General features: G+C 38.2%; 1 protein-coding gene across 16 annotated transcripts in view; it reads left to right on the top strand.

The window, feature by feature from the left end:
* Positions 1-13536, top strand: part of DLGAP2 (DLG associated protein 2) — a 453855-nt gene that overhangs the window by 161849 nt on the left and 278470 nt on the right. The window lies entirely within an intron of this gene.

Genomic DNA, 13536 nt, shown 5'->3' with positions numbered 1-13536 from the left:
GAGGTAATTGCTTTTTCTTCATTTTGTGTGCTATAAAATTGATCTATATTTTTATTAAAACCCATCAAAGAATGTGTTGTGCTGGGAGTTTGGTACATTTTTGCTGTTGCTGGTTAGAACCGTCTATTACCTCACCAATGACCTACATGAAGTGAAGCAACATCCCATGGCAGCAGGCAGGGTGTTTTGTTGTAGAGCTCAGCTGCAAAAGTTAATTGTTTATGGAGATTTAATGGGCATCATGCTCCTACTTACCTACATCCCTGTAATTCAGCAGTGTATCGGTATAGCTAAGCAAAAGAGGCTCTAAAGTAATAGATTTTGGTATAGTTAGGAAGAGAGTTGACCTGCATTCTTTGAACTGAGATCAGATCAGTGCCCTACGTTGCCTATTAGTGTTGTTGCTATTACTGCTACTTGGTGTGCTGCCTATACAGGGGTTGTATAAGTTAAGTTTTGATCAGAGACCACATGCCAGCAGCTGAATAGTAAAGTCTGGTGCACTTAAAAGCTCATTTATTACTAGAATGTTTGTTGCTGTGCTGCCAGGAGCCTGCCAGAGAAGCAACGGAATAAAAATATTGCTGATTAATACGACTGTGCTTGTGTTGTAACACCATGTGATACTAAATGCTTTGTCACAGATGAGTTTAGAGAGGAAAGGAATAGAAATCTGTAAGGAGTGGATGCAGATGTAATGAGGTTTCTCATGGTTGTGTCGAACAGCTGGGCTGAGTGGGAAGGCAGAGATGTTCCCGCAGCTTTCAGTACTTACTTACTGCATATATAGACCAACTTATGTGCATTACTTTTGTCTTTTGAGCTTGGGAACTGGGTAGAGCAAGTGTGTGAGTGACATCAGCTGTAATGAAGAGACCCATGATCTTGGGAGCTGATGGTTATGATGAACACAGGAGAGGGAATGCAGAGAAATTGCTGCCACCTTCCTCTCTGGTCCTCGCGAAGCTTCTGCTGGGTCTGATTCTTTTGGGCAGGAGGTCATAGTGCGTTTCAAAGCTTCTAGTGTCTCTGTTGTTCTCGAATTTATCCAATCTTGTTTTCCAACCTGTTTGCTTTATTGGTTTCAGTAACATGGGTTCTGTAAATTAAGTGCATTGTCTCTGTTTTGAGCCTGCTGTTTGAGAGTTGTATTGATTGCTTCAAGTATTTTTAATGTGAAAAGTGAATAATATTTCTCACAGAGATGCTTATCATTGCCACCTTACGCTGTCTAATTATAGGCTGAAAAGCTGCAGTCTGCTTATATTTCCCTCCTGCTCCATATGTCTGATTATCCTTGTCTCTTTCTTTGTGTTTTCTAGCCCTGCTGTATTTCTTCAGTGATGTAGATGAAAATGTTAGAGGTTTACTGCTTTCTGAAGACATGTTTGTCTAAAGGCTATCTCTTCTTCCTTTCTGTCACCATTTAGCCTTCCTTAACTTTTCTAAATATTTTTTTCAGAGTTGAACTGAATGCTTAAATATTTCTACAGATAGCAGTTACATAAATATATGCATGGCAGCTGTGCACTTCAAGATGAATATATTATGGATGAAGAGCTTGAATTCCACAGTATTTGTACTATTTTTATTCAGGCACATCCTGAGAATTTAGTATCAAATGGCCTAATTCTGCTCTAACTGACACTAAAGCCAGTGAATTAAACCAGAAACTCCTACACAATTCAGTAGGATCAGGACTTGTCCTGCCTGCTGGAGAACAAAGCTTAACACCACTTTTAGAGCTGCTCTGAATTGTGTATGAATCTAGACGTTCAGAGGAGGAAGCTTGGGAGAGAAGTAACCACGATTCTTGAGCAGATGTGATTGTAGGATTGGAGAGAGTTGGAAGATAGCAATGGATGAGCAACAGGAGCTGTGAGGAGTGGGCAGCAGAGGCAACTGCAGACTCCCAAGAGTGACAGGCTGTCATGACGTGATCAGGTACTCTGACATGCATCCTGAAGTCTATCAGCGCCTAAAGGGGAATGTGGCATCCTAATTCAGCTCTGTGATTTTTCAGAAGGAAAATCAACACAATGGGGGATGGTAGAAATTAGGCTTAAGGTCAGACTATATATCTGATAGCTGTAGTGGTCTCTATTTTGTTCTGTATAGATTAATGGAGAGCATTTTCCTCTGACATTTAGAAATCATGTCTTATATTTTAAACAGTCTTAAATAATTAATATGGCAATTTTACCACAACTCCATCATTACACAGAACTATCAGACCAAGGAATGAATCATACTCTTCTCAGTACCTGGCATCTATTCTCCCTTCTGTGAAATTTTGGAAGACTAAAGGTTCCTTTTACGTTCATACAGCTTATTAATGGACCAGAAGAAAACATAAATGTCTAAAAGAGGTTCTGTGTAGAAAATGCCCTGTTGAGAGATTTTTTGTTTAGTCAGACACTTTTGCTCATTGCTAATAGAAGTAGCAGAAAGATAGCCTCAAAGAGGTACAGCCCAGGTTGTTAAAAATTCCATAAATAAAAATGAACCCTTTCCTTGGAATCTAACAGCAGGCTATACACATCAATGCATTGATATTAATATATCATTCACCAGTTGTGCTACTTCAGCTTCACTTCACCGTGAACGTTAAGGTATAGAATGCTTTAAAGAAATCCTGGTTAGCATTAATAAAGGTATGCATGGCAGCATCCAGGAAGAAAACATGCCTCTTATGCAGCTTATTTGAGTGTTTATCCAAATGTGTAGAGTGAGTCTAGGCAACTAATAGCAAACTGGAATAACAAACAACAAATGCTTTCTTCTATCACTTGTCTTCATGAGCCTTGGTTCATCTTCTGACAGCCCACTTTAGACAGCTAGTACCTCTCTGACTTTACATGGGGCAAGTTTTATTAATGTTTCAGCCCTTTGTTTGCTGCAGTGTTCAGCCAGCTGCAGCTGGATCAGGCAGTGGAAATGAAATGCATATATTATATATTAAAAGGCCAATGGCATTCTGGGGTTCATTAAAAAGAGCGTGGCCAGCAGGTCAAGGGAGGTGATTCTTCCCCTCTACTCGCCCTGGTAAGGCCTCATCTGGAGTACTGTGTCCAGTTCTGGGCTCCCCAGTACAAAAAAGACAGGGATCTCTTGGAAAGAGTCCAGCGGAGAGCCACAAAGATGGTGAAGGGCCTGGAGCATCTCTCCTATGAACTGGGTCTGTTTAGCGTTGAGAAAAGAAGACTGAGAGGGGGCCTGATCCACGTCTGTAAATATCTAAATATCTAAGGTGTGGGGAACAGAGTGGTGAGGCCAGACTGTTTTCAGCAGTGTGTGGAGACAGGACAAGGGGAAATGGCCAGAAGCTGGAGCATAGGAAGTTCCGCACAAATGTGTGCAAGAACTTCTTTACGGTGAGGGTGACGGAGCACTGTACAGGCTGCCAAGGGAGGTTGTGGAGTCTCCTTCTCTGCAGATGTTCAAGACCCGCCTGGATGCCTACTTGTGCAACCTGGTGTAGGGAACCTGCTTTGTCAGGAGGGTTGGACTCGATAATCTCTGGAGATCCCTTCCAACACCTACAATTCTGTGATTCTGTGGTACTGACTTAAGGACTCTTTGACATGAGTTCTGCCAACAGTTCTGCTGGTAACTGGAAATACTGGAAGCTTTGTTACTGCACCCTGTCTCTCTTTGCCAAATTCTGTCCTTTTTCTCCCCCCCAGGTCTAACAGTGCACCTTCTCCCTCTTGCATTCAAAGGTGTTGAATACTTAGATTTACAGTGACTTCCAGATTTGGGGGGATTGTACTGTATTTTTATGTTTCAGACACTAGAAGTGCATATCAATATTAACTGACAAATGACAAACATCTTTTCTAAATTTTATGGCCTTTCTGGAGGTAAGGAAATGGAATCTTCCTCATGCCCAGCACTCACACGAGTTGTTGTGTGCTGTATATAAGCAGGAGAATGACTGGTGCTGTAAACTGAAAGGCAAGGAAGGGATGGATCTGAAAGACATTCTCGATTCTTTACCCTGTGCCAAGGTATAGATAGAAGAAAGAATCTGGTCTAGCTTTGAAGTGTGGAAGCAGTGTTGGTTCTCTAGAATACAGGCAGAATTGAATTTGGGAATAGTTCCTGTTCCCTGCAGCATGACTAACCGTGCTCCCTACAGGTAGACCTGAGAAAACAACAGATTGCTTCTGCAAAGGCAGCCTGTGTAGTGAAGCAGGAGAAAAACATTCTGATGGAAAAACAATTTAGATACTATTATTTCATATTTCCACAAATGGAATAATAAAGCAATTCTGAAATACCTATCTGACCATGCAGTGACCTCTAAATTATATGTACAAAACTGAGTAATTTCAAACACTGTCCAATTATTTCATTCCAATATGGCATTTTCAGTAAGAGAAGGATTAGCCAAGAAGGCAAGGTGGACTGAATCTTCAATTGAGAATCATCTTTAGTGAATAGAAGCTTACTATATTATTATAATTGTTATTTAAAGAAATTGCTTATACTGGCAGTTTTGTTTTATGCGAATGTTTGCCTCACAGAGCTCCCTTGCAAATACTAACAATTTTGGATTAGAGAAAACTTTTAGATTTTCAGGGAAGAAATGCTCCATTCACCTCCATTGTCAAAGGTGCCTTTAAGTTCATAGCTGTGCAGTTCTCTTCTGGGAATGCAATTACTATTTCAGCTTTCATGCTGGTTGTGCATTTTCAGCAGGTGGTTACAGTTGAGTTATTTTGTAGAATCACAGAAATTTTTGCGGTTGGAAGGGATCCCTGGAGACTCTCTAGTCAAACCCCACCTGCTCTAAGCAGGACCCTGGTTGAGTTGGCCGTGACACTGCCCATCTCAGTCAGGTTTCGGATATCTCCAAAGATGGAGACTCCATAGCTTTTCTGTGCAGCGTGTGCCAGTGAACTCCCTTGTGGGGAATGAGAGTGGCGATCAGCCCATAATGCTTCGTCTTTGCCATTTCTTCACGGCCACTCTCTGCCCCTGCTTCACGTGGGATCCCTCCCACAGGATGCCATCCTTCCGCCGCTGATCGCACATGGGCTTCCCACAGGCTGCAGCTCCCCCAGCCCTCCTGCCCCACCACGGGCCGCTCTTCTTGTGCTGCAGCTCTGGCCTGGGCTTCTCCTGCAGGGGTATCCATGGGCTGTGGCTTTCAGGCCTCACACACTGCTGCACCGTGAGCTCCTCTGTGGCTGCACGGGGAGATCTGCTCTCCATGGTGCCCACGGGCTGCAGGGGACGGCCAGCTCCTCCATGGGCCTCTGCTGGGCTGTTGTTCTCTCTTCTGAGGCCTCTCCTGCAGACCCCTGCTTGGTGCTTTTGCAAAGAGAGGTTGAATCAGTCCTTCACTTTCAACATGCTATCTGAACAAGTTCAGTGGATCTCAGTCCCTCAGTTGAATCCCATGCTGCTCTAAACCAGCTAACTCACAACACACTCTGTAATTTTAGACCTGCAATATTTTTTCCCTCATTTCAGAATAATTTAGACCTGGATTATCCTAGTAGCTTTGTTAGAGAAGTGGCAATTCCCTATATCACTGTGCTTCCATCAGTAATACATTCAGTGCAAAGGGGCTGCATGCTTTTTTTCTCTTTAAAGTAAGCATGGAAGATGAAGATATAGGGGAAAAGCCTTCAGCTCTGGTTCGTGACCCAGGAGGCCATCCCCAGCATGATCCAGGCAGATATCTAGAGCAAAACATGGAGGCAAACACATTGCATTATTTTACTTACAGAATATTAATGCCTATATTTAAGTGAAGATTTTTCATTATCCCCTGTTAACTCATAATAAATGTTTTACTGAGGAAATTATTTAGAATCAAATTTATTCTTCTCCACAGTAACCTCTTCCTCCACCTTCTATTATGGAAAGCAGCAAACAGTTTTTGATACTGTAATTTGCAAGCTTAGGTTATCCTACAAGGCTATATGTGGTGCAAAGGATAAATATCCAACATGATTTCTGTGAGCATTTTAGCAGCTGCCAGTGTTTTCATCAGAGTAGAGCTGAATAATACATACTTCCGTTACATGGATGGCCCAAAGCCATTATGTCATAATCCTGTTATGTCTGAGTATGAAAATGCATATATCAGTGGGTGTGATTGCTGCCTATAAGAAAATCTTCCATGTACCAGATTAATAATTTCTTACTCTTTGAAGAAAAAATTGAGATTAGTCCAAGCTCATGCAATGGGGTAAAGATAAAGAAAAGCCAATATTTATTCCAGGTAACTTTTTATGCTTTGCTTGTTGTGGCAGAAGTAATGGCTAGTTACTACTCTACTGTGGACGTAGAGGCACAGAATATGTCTAGCCTCCATCTCACAGAAATGCTCAAAGTTAGATGGAAAGAAAGGTTGGATGGAAATTGTATAAAAAACAATATTGCTTCTGCAGCAGATATCAGGAATACTTATGTCACTCTATGAAACTTTCTAAATAGGAAGGTGAAGTTCTGTTGCAATTTCAACAACAAAAAAATGTGTTCACATGTTTACAATTCCCAATCTTAGGTATAAGAAAAGGTGGCATTCCTTTCTGTTTGATAGCAATGACTTTATTTTGATCTTGAATTTATATGCTTCACTATGCTGCACAAGGTATACTTCACAACTGTGTTCTTCCTGTTTTCCAGAACAATTCTTCTGTCGCTGTACTACTGCAGTATATACAAAAGAATTCATTTTCATGTACGTCTTCATTTGAGTGATAAATTAATGGGATAATATAACTGAGATCATAAGGAATTTTTTTTATATTTTTGTTTTCTTATCTGTGCAGGTGTACATATATTAATGACAGATGTATTGTGAGTCATTCACATCCATCCTAGAAGGATTTCTTCCTGATTCAAATCTGCATTGATATATATCAATGCTGCAAAATGACAGCAGAATGTATTTACATCTGTGTTATGAAGCCAGAAGTCTAAAATGATTGAACTACATCAAATTATTGGAAGTGAATTCCATGAATATGTTTACAAAAATATAAATTCTAACTATATCCTTGTATGGGAATATATTTTTTTGTGAGTTTGTCCATCATACGGAGTCAATGAGCAACAAGTTTGTGGTGGCTATATCTTATAAGCTATTACATACTCATATGGAAGCACCAGTTCTGGCTCTAAATGCAAAGAAATACAGAAGGGCTAGGAGTTAAATGTTCTCTTGTCAAAATAAATGCTAAACTCTGTGCTGCTTGCCCAAGGGCGTGATGGACTGACGTATCACACTGAGGCTCATTTCTGCAGCCTATAATTCATCTGATTAATTCTGGTGTAACTTGCATCTAACTGAAACTATTGAACCTTGGTTAAATTAGGTGGATCAAAAGGATTAACTGAAAAAGAAGAACAAATTCATTTCCTTATTTTGTGAGCAGTATTTTTACATGATTTTCTAGTTAAAATTGTCACAAGACAGGCTTTTTTTAATACATGTATGTATGTTTCTCATACAGTAGACTTTGAGACTGCATTAGTAATCAACATTTTGCTGTTTTTTCTGTTAATACCTTCCAATTATTTTCCCAAACTGCAAAGTTAATTTTCTCCCAGGTGTATAGTTACCACTGAGTCCTTTACAGGTGAACTTTTGCTGGATAAAAGTGTTAGTGAAAACAAAAGCAGGGCTTGTTCTAACTGTAAAGGAAAGGAATCGTCTGTGAGAATTGGAAGCTTGCACATTTTCGTTGTTGTTTTTTTGTCCAGTGCTTTTTTAGCATATTTTGCTTAAAAAAAACAAACGGATGCTTCAAATGTGTGAGGCTGAAAACACTGTTGTGTGACATTAACTTGAAAGAATGCTAAAAGCTGCCAAAGGCTGCAAAAGTGGCTGAAATATAGTTTTAAGCAGAAGATGAGGAGTTCATTCTTTTAATGTTATCTCTGTAGTTTAGACAAGTCCCTGGTGGTCTACCCTTTATAATTTTTATTCTCTCTTGGTGCAACAGTGACAGCAAAAGACCACTGGGAAATAATTGTTAGTAAACAACTTTTAATCCTGACTGATGTTCATAATCTTTCTTTCCAGTCTTATCAATATTTGTCTGAAACAATTGGCATAACCAGGATATAGCTTTAAAATAGCAATGTTATAAAATACCCTTTAAAACAACTCAAAATAAAGAAAGATGTTTATCCTAGAAGTAAAACAACCGTATGCAAGAGAGATTACAAGAATGTGGTAGAGAGCTGATTAGTATGATCACTACTACATAAAATAACTGCTTATGTTCAGTGCTGCCGTATTTCTTATATTATAGACATATGGAAAGTAGGCTGAAGAGTTCAGTATAAGATTTAAAATAAAATCAAGCCAATGTGAATTACTGCATATGCTGTATAAGCACAGATGCTCTTGGGAAAACAATTGCTTCAGCATCATGGGTTCAGCCAGTCCCTGGATATTCTAGACAGTAAGTCAGTGGAGTCTGTCTTTACTGAGAGTTCATTATGAAACAATTTCAGAGGTTAGATGTAAAAACTTTTCATGAGTTTAAGTGAACAGTATCTATTAACTTTTCAGTATTCATCAAAAGTGCAAAGACTATGTTTAGGTTTTCTAATATTTGTGAATAGATTGTGTTTTAATTAGTTATCATGCCTAAGCAGCAATGTAACAATTCTGGCAATAATTACCAATTGTTGACACTTCCTGAATACTGATCTGGTGCTGCAGGGTTACATTGGCTTGGGAAGGACAGTAGATTCACACATCTCAAAGAAATGTTTATGATGGGAACATGAAAATATAAGCTGACGAGTGGTTGACCTTCATAGTCTTTGGGGACTTCATTTCAAAGGAGATAAGACTAGTTGAGAAACCTGGTCACTCACTGTTCAGAGAGTGCTTAAACCATCTCATCTCTCCTACTGTGGTACTATAATTTTTCAGCCTAGCATGTTTTCCTAATGCTTTATCTAGTTCATACAGAAGCTTTTAAAGATTTCTGTACTTTTGTATAGAGATTATTTTATAGTCCATTAAATTACAGTGCTGGGTGGTTAATTTAATTTTAGCATAACTTCTTGAAAAGGGAGCAAATAGCAAGAACGGGGTCTTCAAATAAAAATAACAGTAGACAATTGACTTCTTGACTCTAATTAAAAAAATGGAGGTTAACTTCCATGCTACATCTCCATATACATTATTTTCTGTAGAAGCACTGGCGCAAAATTGAAAAGGTCAGTGATCCATGATCCAATCACACCAACAATCCAGAATGAGGATGCCTTTCTTGATGATTGAAATATTGGGAAGCATGTACCTATATCTCTCAGTGCAGCAGAATGTCTGCTGTATTACCTTGCAGATGCTTATATTTCTCATGCATCTAGTGTTGTCTGTGCCACTTACGTGTCTTAAGTTTGTGTATTTTAAGTTTGTCTTATAGTTGATGGTTGCTAAGAGAAATATTTTTCTATATTTAGGACATTACACACTTTCCAGTTCTCTAAAATTTGTTATACACCCAGCCAGGTTTTCTTATGACAACCAGTTGTCTTTGACATGTCGCCTTATCAAATACTTCTTGAAAAATGCATGCTGTCCACATCACTTTCTTATCTATCATAGCAGCATTATCTTCAAAGAGTTCTGTCAGCTTAGTTATACAACACACTGCTATGATACGTTCATATTGGCTGACTTTAATGGAATTAAGCTTTTCTTAGTACTCCCTTTCCAGTTGCAACAAAATTGTTTCTATGTGTATAAAAAATACCCTGTCATGACTTCTTTGAACAATGGGCTGTGGTCTCAATTTTTAAGTCATTCAGTAGCTTGCTTTACTATCACAGAACGTGGACTGTGAAAGCTCAGTAAATGCTTCGCTAATTGGGAAGCATTATTAAGCAAATCACAGTCATATACTTCAATGACAGAAATAAATTTCTATAGAAATGTGCAAATTTCAGATTGAAAAAAAAAACCCACAGCAAATTTCAGACAGTGCAAGAGTCTAAAATTCAGAAGAAAATTGGTGTTGTTAGTAATCAGAAAAGTAGAAGAATGTTAAAGAAAATTAACATTGCCTTTAAAAATAAGGTCCTCGAGGCTTGGAGGACTTAAAAGACAAAAACCCTAACCCTAACTCTCCCACTTGGGGAAAAAAAAATATTTATTGTATTCTTCATTGTTGTGTCATAGACATAATTGCATTTCAATACTTGAATTGCAGTTTTTAATAGATTATCAACTTAAACATTTATTTTTGAAAGATATACATTATCTAGATATAAATCCAGGTATATTAGGTATTTGTTAATTGTATATAATTGAGACAATTACAATACTAAATAATAGAGTAGGAGGAAAAGATAATATAAAATAATAGATTACTGTGTCCAGTTCTGTGACCCTTAGCACAAGAAGGACATGGAGATGTCGGAGGGGGTCCAGAGGGGGGCACCACTCCTATGAAAACAGGCTGAGAGAGCTGGGGCTGTTCAGCCTGGAGAAGAGAAGGCTCCAAAATGACCTGATAGCAGCCTTCCAGTATCTGAAGGGGCCTACAGGGATGCTGCAGAGACACTTCCTATAAGGGCAGGTAGTGACAGGATGAGGAGAAATGGCTTTAAACTGGAAGAGGGTAGATTTAAACCAGATATTAGATGGTAAGGGTGGTGAGACACTGGGACAGGTTGCCCAGTGAGGTCATGAATGTCCCTTCCCTGGAAGCATTCAAGGCCAGGCTGGATGGGGCTTTGAGCAGCCTGGTCTAAAGGGAGGTGTCCCTGCCTATAGCAGGGGATTGGAACTAGATGATCTTAAAGTCCCTTCCAACTCAAACCATTCTGTGATTCTGTGACTTAGGGATACAGTAAAATAGTAACATTGTTCATACATATGAGGGGACAGCTTACTTCCAATACAGGTGTTATATGGCAGTGTGAAAATAAATGGTAGAGATACCGTATAAAGTTTAGAAGCGATACTTCACTTTTCTACTTATTTTCATCTTGGAAGGAAGGAATAGGTCTGAAAACATATCTGTTAGAAGGTGGAATATTATTCTAAAGATCTTCTCCCCCAAAATCTGAACAGTCTGAAAAAAAGAAACAAAACCAAAACATTTCTTTGGAGAGCTTGAAATTCCTGTTTTTTAAATGTTGGAGATAAGCTTTGTCTCCTAATCGTAACTGAATTTGTCATTATATGTGTGAGTTTAATCTCAAAATAAAGTAAGCAAGCCTTTAACTCACTGTAAATCACTCACACTATGAAACACTGGGATATAATCCATTGATTCTGTAGTAGATGTGTGGTTATACACTATAAACTTAAATAATATTTTGGTGAAAAGTGGACATTGTTGTTTTGCAGGTTATCTCCTAAACTGAGAACAAAACCATTATCAGTAAGTTGAGTGCTGAAACTTGACAAACCGTGGATCTTTTCTTCCATCTTTCTACTTAAACTGTGAGAATTCTGTTCTGCTGAAGTGCAGTTACTGTAGGGTACAAAAACAAGTTATACTTAGTTAAGGTAGGAACCACAGCTAAGACAAACCTACATAAGGTACACATTCCATTTTCTTGCTGCTCTGGAAAAACAGGAATATTCTGACATTATTTAAAACATAGATATATTATTTTCACTTGAAGAGCTAACTAACATAATGGAACTCGACTCTGTTAGCTATTTTTCCTTTGTGAAAGAAGCTATATATCAACCCGTTTAGGAGATAATGATTTCAAGTGGCACGCATCTGAAGTTTTTTTTCCTCACTTCTTTTTTTCTTTCTTGCATTGAGTTGGACTCTAACTGTCTTTAAGAGAGAGTCTGGGAAAGAAAGTACAAAGAAAGATTTAATAAAAAATGCTTTATTGAATATTTAACAAATTTGATAATAGTACTGTTTGAACATATACAAGTAGGAATTCCAAGCGAGTCAGGAATGTGCTTTCAGATGCATGTCATGAGTCACCCAGGCAGTGGAAAACTGTTAAAACTTCGCAGATCTGATTTTTCTGAAAGATACTGAGAAGCAACTTCAGAGCACTACAGCATCTGTTAGAGGTGCTCAGATGGTCTCTTTTTATTTAAATTAAATTTTTTTAAAATTAAATAGATGCATTCCATGTGAACACCCACACCATTATGTTGATGATAACTTAAAAGTCCAGATGATGTAAGGAACATTGAAACAGCTTTCTTGCTTTTATTCCTACAGGTTTGGCTTAATCAAGACATATATATTCATGCATGCCTAACATTGTCAGAATACTTTTCAGTGAGATATTTCATTTACTGTAAAAATCAGTTTTGCTTCTTTTTACAACCTAAAAAAGAATGGAAAAGATCCATTAATAATAGTGCTGTTAGATCTTACTCTGGAAAGGAAAAATTGATTCTTGCTAGCACATTATTTATTCTTAGGAGTCATCTCCTATGTAAATAAATGTAGTGTCCCCAAAGGAAGTGAGACTGACAGAGCTCTTTACTCAGGTCTCTTACTCAGGCTATGCAAAGCATAGTGAGCACCCTTGTGTCTGCCCTTCCTTTGTCCTGCCCAGAAGCAATGACAGGCAAATCTCCATGTCCGTGTTGACTTTTTTCTTCTCCCTGGAATTTTTTTCCAGGGAAATTTATGATTAGAGGCCATTTGTCAAATCATAGCTCTTTGAAACAGGAGGGAAGCTAACCCATTCTTTTTCTTGTGAAAGCTTATTCCTTCCAGCTTCTCTTTTTACTGCTTCATTCTGTTAAGGTTAAGGTGTAACGTAGCAGGAAATTTCATCTTTCTGAATAGAGAAAGAAAAACACTAGTGATTTTGACCAACTATTAGGGAAATTCATACTTCACAGATTTGCTTTGTTCTGGGCATTGATTTTCCAAAGCCTGAAAATTTTTGAAGAGAGGTATCTTGGTTTTGATTTATGTGCATACCATACATTGAGGAAAACCAAAGTTCAGTTTCACAGTAGGATTATTGGTGAGAGTTCAGCAACTTGTTATCAGATGTTCTTTTCCTAATAACCTTATAGAGCTCCCTTCTGTATTGTTATTCATATTACATACACTGTTAGGCAGACAGAATGATTTTGCCTACCTACTGAGTTAATTTTGGAAACGGAATGGGCCTCCAGCACCTACCTGGATAGGAACAATAATTATACTGTTTTAATGCTATGAAAAGCATTTATTTCTAGAGTCTGATAAAAGATCAGTATGAAGTACCTAAAAATTGGAGTGGTGATGCAGCCTTCAGCCATATTCTAATTCAGTAATTTGTTATTACAGTAATAGTTAGTACAGAAGCTTTTGTTTGTATTGTCATAATTTATTTGTACATTAAGAAGAAATAAGGGTCATTGTTCTGCTTAGTAAGTAAAAGCGAAAGTTTATTTATTTATCACTGTTTCATTATTTATTTTTGAGAGAAAGGCAGAAGAACAATGAAAGCATTTGTATCAGTACTTCATTCATTTCTCACTCTTTTTTATGAACAGAAAGCAATACCTTTAGCTGTTAACAAACTCTTCAGATAACTATTCCTTAGTGTTTGGACACAATT

The sequence above is a fragment of the Phasianus colchicus genome, chromosome 2 (genome assembly GCF_987193195.1).
Source record: "Phasianus colchicus chromosome 2, bPhaCol1.hap1.1, whole genome shotgun sequence".
Classification (NCBI taxonomy): Eukaryota; Metazoa; Chordata; class Aves; order Galliformes; family Phasianidae; genus Phasianus; species Phasianus colchicus.
The sequence above is the reverse complement of the archived record's forward strand: the minus strand, read 5'-3'. Positions and strand labels throughout refer to the sequence as shown.